The sequence below is a fragment of the Harpia harpyja genome, chromosome Z (genome assembly GCF_026419915.1).
Source record: "Harpia harpyja isolate bHarHar1 chromosome Z, bHarHar1 primary haplotype, whole genome shotgun sequence".
In the NCBI taxonomy this organism is placed as follows: Eukaryota; Metazoa; Chordata; class Aves; order Accipitriformes; family Accipitridae; genus Harpia; species Harpia harpyja.
Window position 1 is genome coordinate 138,608 of NC_068969.1, and position 11,106 is coordinate 149,713.

Consider the following 11,106-nt stretch of genomic DNA (forward strand, 5'->3'; position numbering starts at 1 on the left):
AAACTTTTCACCTGTCCTTTACTACAGTCAATTCCAAGCTAATTTTTTTCCATTATTAAGAGGGGACCCAGGATCATTTAAAATATTATTCTACTTTCCACAAATACATGCCCCATCTTAGAGCTTTAGCTACTAGAGAAAGTCTTTGGATTTGGGGGTCAGAGGAGTTGCAAGTCTAAACTTTCATACCCTTCTCTTTAGGATGTGTGATTTTTCTCTGTATGTCTAAACCAGTCTAAATTTCCCTAGATGGTCCTGACTCTGGGTGGATCTAACAAGGATCCTGGAACTCCAGTAAATTCCAAACATCGTTTTATATTTTAAATATGGTCCCAAGTTCCTTTCTGCACTTGTCTCTACGGTTTTGGCAACTGACAGCCCCAAGGGGTCTTTGTACAAGTTTCTCCCGAAGGGCGATAAATTTATTCTTTTGTCCGTGAGGTGGATGGTTTGGTAATGTTATAATTCAAAATGCTATAATTCCTTCTTTCAAATTTAAAAAAACAATTGCCTTTTAAATCCATCCAATTTAATTTGCTAAAATGATTCTCATTGTTCTACGTCTTTTCTCAAGTTTTGGTTAAATTCAGTGTCAGTATTCTCCACGGAACTAGATTTTCATCTGACTTTGGAATCGGAAGGCAGGCTGTTATCGAGGTTAAATTTTGTGTCTTTACAAAACTTCGAATCAATTCCAAAACTAGAATTTTTTTTTTTTTAATCAAAATTACAGAAACGGTTAATATCAAGATTAATAGCTCAAACAATAATTGTTTCATTTTGTTTATGTTTAGAACCCCTCAAAAAAAATACTTAAACCCTATAACACACAAAAAGATTACTGCCCTTGACAACATTCCTAATAGCAACCCCAATATTATAAATTTTACACAATTGTTTTCCCAAATAGATAATGTGAAACTTACTTATAGGTTTTCAGTTTCAAAGGGCCAGTTTCTTTAGACTTCCAATTTCCTGTTGGTGCTTTCTTTAGTCTTGAATAATGAAGCCAAGGTTCTTCGCCCAGACCTTTACTGCTCTAAGTGTTGTTAAAATGACTCGATACGGTCCTTTCCACTTCTCAGTGATTTTATATATATTCAATCTCCTGGTCGGAAGGGATGCGCTGCTACGTCCAATTCTAAGGGTCCAGCTGCGGAGACATACTGACGAAGTTCTTGAAAAGAATTTCTCAAAGAAATCATAACACCTTTTAAAAACATATCTCCAAAGCCACTCCAGATACTCAGAACATAGGACTCTTGATACGGTCTTTCATATAACATTGCATAATGACTTAAATTTTCTTTCTCTTCTGGCTATACTCTGATTCTTAATAGAGCCATGGGTAAGGCTTTAACCCATGTGAGTGAGGTTTCCTGACAAATTTTACTCAACCGTTGCTTGAGGGTATAGTTCATTCTTTCTCCGCCCCCCCCCCCCCCCCGCCCCCTTGCTTGTGGTCTATATGGGGTGTGATAGTCTCAATCTATAGCTAATACTTTGCTCGACTTGTCTCATCATCTTTGCTATGAAATGAGGGCCATTGTCAGATGACATTCTTACAGGCACCCCATATTTTGGTATTATCTCTTTGAGCAAGACTTTAACTACTTCTCTTGCTTTGTCGGTGTGACAAGGGAAAGCCTCGGGCCACCCAGTAAAGATATCAACTAAAACTAGGGTAGATCCTTCTTTTCAAGGCAATTCTATAAAATCAATTTGCTAGTATTCCCCTAAAAAATTTCCTTATTTAATAATTCCAAAGATAATCTTATTACTGATTTGGGGATCATTTTATATATAAATTTCACATCCGCTTATAATTGTTTAAACAATCTTTGTCATATTTTACTTTCTGTTCCCCGATATACTTTGTTATGTTCAGCTCGGGCAATTTCTCTTGTTATCGTGGGCGGGACTATTATTTGACCTGTCGGTGTTACAGCCTGTCCTGTTTCATTTTGTTAGCCTGCAATCTAACAATTAATTCTTCCATCTTTTTCATTATAATTTGGAGTTTCTTTAGGCCATTTTATACTTTTCTCTGGAACTAGCGCTAGGATGCCTTTTTCTGCAGCCTCTTTAGCAGCTTTATCAGCCAGTCGGTTACCTGCGTTAGGAACAGTCTTACCTAACTGATGCGCTTTACAGCGCGTTATCGTGACTGCTGTTGGTTTTTGAACGGTTTCTAACAATTTCGGTATTTGTTCTGCATGCTGAATGGTGGTTCCTTGTGCAGATAACAGTCCTCTTTCTCTCCATATCGCTCCATGTGCACGTACTACTCCAAAAGCGTACTTTGAGTCTGTCCAAATGTTGACTCGCTTTCCTTGACTTAGTTCCAGAGCTCGAATAAGAGCTATCAATTCAGCCTTTTGGGCAGATGTCATCGAAGGCAAAGTTCGCAACGCAATTACCTCCTCGGTTGTTATTGTCTATCTGGATAAACGTTTTCCTTCACAGATGAAACCGCTTCCGTCGGTATACAGTTCCCAGTCTGCTTCTTCTAGCGGCACATCTCAGAGATCCAGTCAGCTGGGGTAAACTCCTTCAGTTGTCTGCAAGCAGTCACGTTCCAGTTCTCCTTTAACTTGATCAGTTGTTGAAAACGCAACAGGGTTAACGGTGGTAGTAGTTTTTAAGTAAACATCATCTTGTTCCAGCAACACCACTCGGTATTTCAGCATTCTGCTAGGGGATAACCAATGCCCCCCTTTCTGTTTTAGCGCAACAGTTATCGTATGGGAAACGTACAGTAATCCTTTGTCCTCAGGTGAACTTACGAGCTTCCTGGATCAGTAGCACAGTTGCAGCGACGGCTCTCAGACGACCAGAGCATCCCAGACTCACGTGATCTAATCGCTTCGAGAAGCAGGCCACAGCTCGCCCACTTGGCCCTAAATATTGGGCCGGCATGCCCAGAGCTATACCTCTTCTTTCGCGAGTGAAAAGTTCAAATGTCTTTGTGAGATCCGGCAGGCCTAGGGCTGGCACCCCTATTACAGCCTGTTTCAATTCTTTGAAAGTAGCTTTCTCGGCATCAGTCCAATCCATTGTTTGAGGTTTTGAGCTGCTCCTACAAAGGTCGGACCCGCAAGCCGCAACTGGTAATCGACAGGTGACACCACGCAACCGTTCCCGGAAATGCTCGTCATTAATTTGTTAGTCTTAGGTTCGGGGAGACGACAAATTGCCTCTTTGCTCTCAGTTCCTAATTGTCTCTGTCCTTTTAGGATTTTAAAACTCAAATAAGTTTCTTCTTTCTGGGTTATTTGGGTTTTTTCTTTTGACACTCGCTATCCACTGATTCCCAAAGAGTTCAAAAAGTTAATAGTTAACTTTGTGCGTTGTTCTTCCATCTCAGCTACAATTAACAGATCATCCATACATTTCAACAAGATTTCTTGATTATTTTCTTTCTTCCAAAGCTCTAATTCTCGTGCCAATGGATTTCCAAAAATGGTAAGACTATTCTTAAAGCCTTGAGGCAAGACTGTCCCTGTATATTGTCTTTTTCTCCCTGTCTCAGGATTTTCCCATTCAAAAGCAAAAAGCTCTTGACTGTTGGGATCCAAGGGAATACAGAAAAAGGCATCTTTTCAGTCTAACACTGTGAACCGTTCTCGTTTCTCTGTTAGGGTTGTTAACAAAGTATAAGGATTTGCTACTACCGGATGAATATCTTGTACTATTTGATTTATTGCTCTGAGGTGTTGAACTAATCTATAATCTTTTTCATTAGCCTTTTAACAGGCAAGGTCGGGGTGTTATATTTGGATTCACATTCTGTTAACAATTTATATCTTAAAAATTTTTGTATTATCAATAGTAACCCTTTCCGGCTTTCCAGTTTTAGGGGGTATGGCTTAATTCGTAGCGGATTCGATCCTGGCTTTAAATCCAGTCTCACAGGTTCTGCTTTTTGGATTTACCGGGAACTTCCCAGTCCAGACGATTGGAATTACAGCATTATACTTTGACTGGTATGATCTTCTGCTTTCGGTAACCATCCTGTAACAACAAAGCCACTGCTTCGATACGTTTAGTTTCTGGAATTAAAATTTTAATCTCTCCATTTTTTAATTTAATTTCTGCCTCTAAGTTCTCCAGTAGATCTCCCCTTAACAGGAGTTTAGGAGAATTTGGCACATACAAAAACTGCTGAGTGACCCATTGCTTTCCTAATTTCATTGTTAAAGATTTAAAGAAGGGTCTAGTTTCTCGTTCACTTGTTGCACCAACACCACCAATTTCTTCAAAACTTAACTCTCCCTCTAAGGTATTTAAAACTGAAAAGGTGACTCTAGCATCAATTCACATTCAATTTTCTGTTCTCCCAGTTTAGCTGTAACCAGAGCTTCTGCTGGGAGACTCCCCTCCGGTCCCCGTCAGCTGCGTTCACTTAAAAAGAACAAATCGACATATGGCACTTCATTCCATTTACTCTCTCTCCTACAAAACAACAGTAATTGCAATATAGTATTATAACTCAAAGTTCTGTTTGTTTCCCATTTTTCCTGCAATTCACCCCAGTGTGCCAACAAACATCCCAACGGTGATGGTTTTGGTATCTTTTCATCAGCAGTTCTATTTCCTGCACTCTTATTCTTAAACAATTTTGCTAATGCCATTATACTTATATACATTCAAATCCCAAATACCAAACAAACGCAAATGACAGTTGTCCCAAATAATACACAAAGTCCAACCCAGCAATAGCTTTCGCTTACGACTTAGGGGCAGACGCCTAGGCTTCCACTGCAAACGGGTACCCTCCAAGCCCCAACCCTGCGAAGCTTTCGCCGCGCCTCACGGGCAGGCTTTCCAAACAAATTCCAAAGCAGCAGCGCCTTACCTTTTTTCCAGGGAACGCCGCGAGGAGCTTTGTGAGTCGAGGGCGATGGTTCTCCCCGAGAATACCTCGGCGCCGGCCGGAGTTCGATCGACACTCGATCTCGTCCAGTCTCACTCGCAAGGTCCCGTCTGGGTCGCCAAAACCGTTACCGAAATCCGGAATAGAACTCCTTAACACCAACGTGAAGTTAAGAAGCGGGCACTTAGTTTATCGCAGCGCTGGGGACACGGGGGATCGCTCCTCCAAAGGCGTGTCCCACTTAGTATCAAAATCCGTCAGTTTTTACAGACTTTTTCTGTCAGGTCATTGTTACATAAGCTCTTTCCATAAAAAGGCATACTATGCTCGTTCTTAAATTTAACCTTTCTAAGGATTGGTCCTTTGATTATATAACCTTATCAATATTCTTATTTAAAAACAATCATTGGTCAGTTACACTTAGCTCTACTGACTGGAATCTTCGATACTCAAATCAAGATGGGAAGGGTAAGGGGGTTTCCAAGCAGCAAACTGGCGTCCACGACGGTTTCCTTCGTTTCTTGAAACGGAACATAGAAAAACCTGTAACTTCCTGGTGAGGTTTCTAGGGTTAGCTATTTCCAACCTTAACAATATTAAGGTTCCGATAGTCACACGTAATGCAGTTCCTAAAGTTTCTATGGCTACGTTTCAAACGTAACAATCCTATACGTTACGCTTCACAATTTTACTTCTTAATCAAACCTAACTCTTCTACGTGATTAAATTTTGATTTCTTTACCAGAATATTTGCAACAGCTGGAGCCCAGCAGGAACGGGGGGGGCATGGCCCGACCCCCCCCAGCGCCTCACCTCCTCCTCCCCTGGGCTCCCTCACGGCCCCTCGCCCCGTGCAAAGGGAGCGCAAACGCAGCCCGGAGGGCAACGGGGCCGGCCGGCCGGCGTCCGTTCGGTCAGTCGCGCGCCTAACGAGTCCTGCCAGCGAGTCCGCTCCGGGGCTCGGGGCCCCCCCCGACGCTCCCCCTGCCCCTGGGACACCTCTGATAGCATATTTCCGTACATTCTGTATGGCACGTCTAAATAGTTTTGGATGGTTTTAATATTTTGTACCAGCCGTGGAAACTGGTTTGCTGCTAGGTGACTGTAAAAGTGAGATTTAGTAAATAATTATTAGAAATCTTACACTAACGCGATGATTGAAACAATAGACAAAAGTATAGCCAAGCAATTAACTAGCAGAGGTAGGTACTCCTAAGTTTTGCAGTTCTTTGCTCTTATGACTAGATGAGAACAATGCTGAAACTGACCGCATGCGATTGAAACTGCGTTAAGCTTCAAGATCAAAGAACCAAGGACAAGAATAAAGACTTCAAGGACAGCCGGCAAGAACTTCAAATGGGTCGGTGGTCGCAAAAGCAGCCCTTCGTCTCAAATGGATCCTTCATTGCGCGTGATCGGATGTAGGCAGTGCTATGATAATCAGTTGCCATCATTTTTATGTATACGTATACTAATCTGATTCATATGCAATTAGTTAGTCTATATGACCTGTTTGTGCTAAAGGTGTGGCATGCACGCTAGGTGGAACTATCCCCCGTGCATCCAGCGCTGCAATGAAGAATGCCTGCTTTCTAAAACGCCAAAACGAGCCTTCGAGAGTTTCTTGGACCGGCTTTTCAGTATCAGAGGTACAAGGGAGGAAAGGAAAAAAAAAAAAAGCGGCGTGGGAGAGAGAGGGGGCCAGGGGAGGGGCAGGGAGGGACCAGAACGCAGAAGAGGGGAGAGAGAGACAGGGCCCCGAGGGCCCGGGGCTCACCACAGCTCTCTTTCTTGGCGCTGCCAGCAGACTTTGCCAGTTCAGACGCTTCTTTCGGCTCCTCTCCCGCTCCCCTCCTCTTCCGTAACTCCGGCTGCACGGCCGTCCTCCCCCTAGGAGAACACGCGTCTCACAGGTCTTGCAAGACGAGGCTTCCTGGGCACGGAGCCTCGCTCGCCCGCACGCCACGCGGCCGTACCGCACCGTCGGTGCTGCGTACGGACCCTGCGGTGCACCCTGGCGGTCTGACCTGCTGTGGACTACGAAGAGGGATCCTTCCACACGCGGAGAGGCAGGCTCTCTCTTGCCTGCAGCGGGAGGCAGCTGCCGGCCGGGCGGCCGGCCGGCCTTCCGTTTCTTCTTCTCTACCTTTCTCTGGCCTCTCCAGCTTCAGCCGCAGCAGCTCCTGCCCACAGCCAGTAAGTGCCCTGCCTGTCCCTTTGTGCTCCCACGCCATGCCGCGCCGCGCCACGCCGCGCGGAGAGGGAGGCCAGGCAGAGACAGCCCATGCAAGCTTTCCTTTCCGGCGGCGTTTCCTTACCGGGAGGAAGCAACGAGTGCGGCGGCACCTCCCGCCGGCGCCGCATTGCCGTTACCGTCGGACGGCACGTGCGGGACGGGGGCAGCCCCGCGCACTCGCAGCCTCCGAGCTGCAGTACCGAACATTGGTCACGAGGTGGCGGAAGAGAGCGGCGGCGAAAGGCGCCGCCAGCGCGCATGCGCGGATCCCGAGCTCCTGTGCCGCGTTCTGGTTGCCACGCAACAGCAGGAGGGCTGCAAAACGCGCCACCGCGCATGCGCGGCTCCCGAACGCCAGGACCGCCCACTGGTTGCTAGGCAACAGCAGGGGTGCCGTAAACCGCGCCACCGCGCATGCGCGGTTGCAGAGGCGTCATGTCGCGCTACGGTTGCTAGGCAACAGCGGCGAGCGCCGTAAAAGGCGCACCGCGCATGCGCGCCTCCGAGCTGCCGTACAGCGCCTCGGTTGCTAGGCAACAGCAGCAGTGCCGTAAACCGCGCCACCGCGCATGCGCGGTTGCCGAGGCGTCGTGTCGCGCTACGGTTGCTAGGCAACAGCGGCGAGCGCCGTAAAAGGCGCACCGCGCATGCGCGCCTCCGCGCTGCCGTACAGCGCCTCGGTTGCTAGGCAACAGCACGAGCGCCGTAGATCGCGCCATCGCGCATGCGCAGTTGCAGAGGCGTCGTGTCGCGCTACGGTTGCTAGGCAACAGCGGCGAGCGCCGTAAAAGGCGCACCGCGCATGCGCGGTTTCCGAGCTGCCGTACAGCACCTCGGTTGCTAGGCAACAGCACGAGTGCCGTAAACCGCGCCACCGCGCGTGCGCGGTTGCCGAGGCGTCGTGTCGCGCTACGGTTGCTAGGCAACAGCGGCGAGCGCCGTAAAAGGCGCACCGCGCATGCGCGCCTCCGAGCTGCCGTACAGCGCCTCGGTTGCTAGGCAACAGCACGAGCGCCGTAAACCGCGCCACCGCGCATGCGCGGTTGCCGAGGCGTCGTGTCGCGCTACGGTTGCTAGGCAACAGCGGCGAGCGCCGTAAAAGGCGCACCGCGCATGCGCGCCTCCGAGCTGCCGTACAGCACCTCGGTTGCTAGGCAACAGCACGAGCGCCGTAAACCGCGCCACCGCGCATGCCGAGGCGTCGTGTCGCGCTACGGTTGCTAGGCAACAGCGGCGAGCGCCGTAAAAGGCGCACCGCGCGTGCGCGGTTTCCGAGCTGCCGTACAGCATCCTCGTTGCTAGGCAACAGCACGAGCTCCGTAAACCGCGCCAGCGCGCGTGCGCGGTTGCCGAGGCGTCGTGTCGCGCTACGGGTGCTAGGCAACAGCGGCGAGCGCCGTAAAAGGCGCACCGCGCGTGCGCGGTTTCCGAGCTGCCGTACAGCATCCTCGTTGCTAGGCAACAGCACGAGCGCCGTAAACCCCGCCATCGCGCATGCGCGGTTGCCGAGGCGTCGTGTCGCGCTACGGTTGCTAGGCAACAGCGGCGAGCGCCGTAAAAGGCGCACCGCGCATGCGCGCCTCCGAGCTGCCTTACAGCACCTCGGTTGCTAGGCAACAGCACGAGCGCCGTAAACCGCGCCACCGCGCATGCCGAGGCGTCGCGTCGCGCTACGGTTGCTAGGCAACAGCGGCGAGCGCCGTAAAAGGCGCACCGCGCATGCGCGCCTCCGAGCTGCCGTACAGCGCCTCGGTTGCTAGGCAACAGCACGAGCTCCGTAAACCGCGCCAGCGCGCGTGCGCGGTTGCCGAGGCGTCGTGTCGCGCTACGGTTGCTAGGTAACAGCGGCGAGCGCCGTAAAAGGAGCAGCGCGCATGCGCGCCTCCCCAGCTGCCGTACAGCCTCTCCCTTACCAGGCAACAGCGGGGGCCCAGCCACACGCACCACCGCGCATGCGCGCCTCCCACACGCCAGTTCCCACCTTCGCTCGCCGGGCAGCAGCTCCCCCGCAACGATCCTCTTCTGAGCATCAGCTGGATGAGACACCACTGACAGCTCAGCCCAGTAGAGACCAGCCACAGGCGGCAGCTACTTACTGGGGGCACAGGGCTTACGTTTCCCTGCCCTTTCCCCACTCGCAGCCCGGGCAGTCCTCTTCATTGCCTCTGTTCCAAAAAGCACCCGAGTGGCTGGAGCCTTTACAGCAGTCAAGCGCAAACAACAGACAATGCGGGCGGTCGCTTCTGTCCCTGCCCCCCCACCCCATTCTCTAGAGAGGAGAAGCAGCACAGGGAACCTGCAAACGGCAGGGGGGGTTGCCCTGGACCAAGCCCCAGGGACTGCTGTATCCGTCTGCACGTGGCATCAGGGTTGTGGGAGGGACAGCAGCCAGTCAACAGATGCTGGCGAGAGATTTAAAAAAAAAAAATAATAACGCCTGGTTCAGGTGACAGCCTGAAGGCAGGCCACGAGAGACCCAAAGCTGCTTCGTGCCAGAGGGGCAGCTCTGTTCAGCAGGAAACGGCGCGTCCCAGCGGACCAGATGCGAGCGGCCGACCTGCAAGTGAGCGATACCCTGGCGATCCTGGGGCTCTCTTGGGGTGGGCGCACCTTTCCTCACCTCTGTGCTATCACAACTCTGCTCTCCTAATCCTGCACGCACGCAAGGCTTCTTGGGCGGGGCTTGTCTCTTATCGAAGAGACGCTGCACGGTGTTACTTACCGCCCTGCCCTCCGGCGTGCAAAGTAATTAGACGGGAAGCAGGGAAAGCAAAAGAGGCGCGTCGGGATATTAGATGTCCTCAGCAGATGACCGTAGAGCCCTCGAGGTTCCACCTTTGCTCCCTACAGGAGCATGGCTCCGCACTCCTTGCCGCTCCCGCCAGCAAGCGTCACAATTGCCCTTTGCTGCCTGCAACGCGCAGTACCTGCACGGCCCGAGCACTGCTGCTTACGGAGCAAGAGGCGCTCGCTATAAAGCGGCAATGAAGAACAAGGACGGCCCGTCAAGACGGCAGGAGGAACACAGAGAGCCTCCAGCATGAGCCAGGCAGGGCTTCCAACTCACCTCGTGTCGTGATTTAACGCCAGCCGGCAACGAAGCCCCACGCGACCGCTCGCTCGCTCCCCCGCCCCCAGTGGGACGGGGAGACAATCGGAAGGGCGGAAGTGGAAAAACTCGTGGCTTGAAACAAAAACAGTTGAACCATTAAAAAGAAACAACAACAACAACTTGTAAGGAAAAGAAGAAAAAAAATGACAGAGAATGGGGTGCACGCAGCATGCCAGGGGTCTGAAGCCTGACGGATGATGGGGGGGGGTGGGTGTGTGGAATACGGAGGAGGGGAAGGGGGGGGGGGGCAGGAGATAGGAGAGCAGGGGATGCGGGGGGAAACAACTCGCGTGGGTTAAAAACTCGCGTGGGTGAAGGGGGCGGGCCGGAGCAACAGGGGGGCATATGGGGGAGAAACACACACGGCGGGAGGGTAGGGGAGGGCACAAAGGTGCACGGGGGGACACGGGTGGGGATGACCTACCCCAGGGAGTCCACCCGGGATAATCCACAGCAGGTAACTCACCTGGGATAACCCGCAACAGAGAATCCACACCGGGAGGACCCCCAGCAATGCCCCTCAAACTGCCTGTGCTTCACCCCCAATCTTCCCCAAACTGGGGAGTTTTCTGCTTTTTCAAAATACTCAGTTTGGGGTGTGTTTCAGTGCTTTTCCACAACATAAAAAGGGGAGATCTTTTGGTTGTGGTTTTGTGCATGAAAACGGGGTGGGTTTTTTTGCTTTCCAGCTGCACAAATCCAGGCGGATTTGGCTTTCCCAGGAGTCCCAAATCCGTTCGGTTTTTTCCCGTTGCAGACCCAGAATCAGGGGGGTTGGGGTTGTCCTGGTTTCGGCTGGAATAAAGTTAATTTTCTTCTGAGTAGCTGGTACAGGGCCATTTTGGATTTAGGATGAGAACAATGTTGACAACACACCGACGC

General features: G+C 50.7%; 1 long non-coding RNA gene across 1 annotated transcript; it reads left to right on the forward strand.

The window, feature by feature from the left end:
• The first annotated feature begins 137 nt into the window (after nucleotides 1–137).
• Nucleotides 138–5,295, forward strand: LOC128137700 (uncharacterized). The gene is made up of 2 exons (XR_008233800.1): nucleotides 138–294; nucleotides 3,916–5,295. It is a non-coding gene; the product is annotated as an uncharacterized LOC128137700 (long non-coding RNA).
• The last annotated feature ends 5,811 nt before the right edge of the window (nucleotides 5,296–11,106 follow it).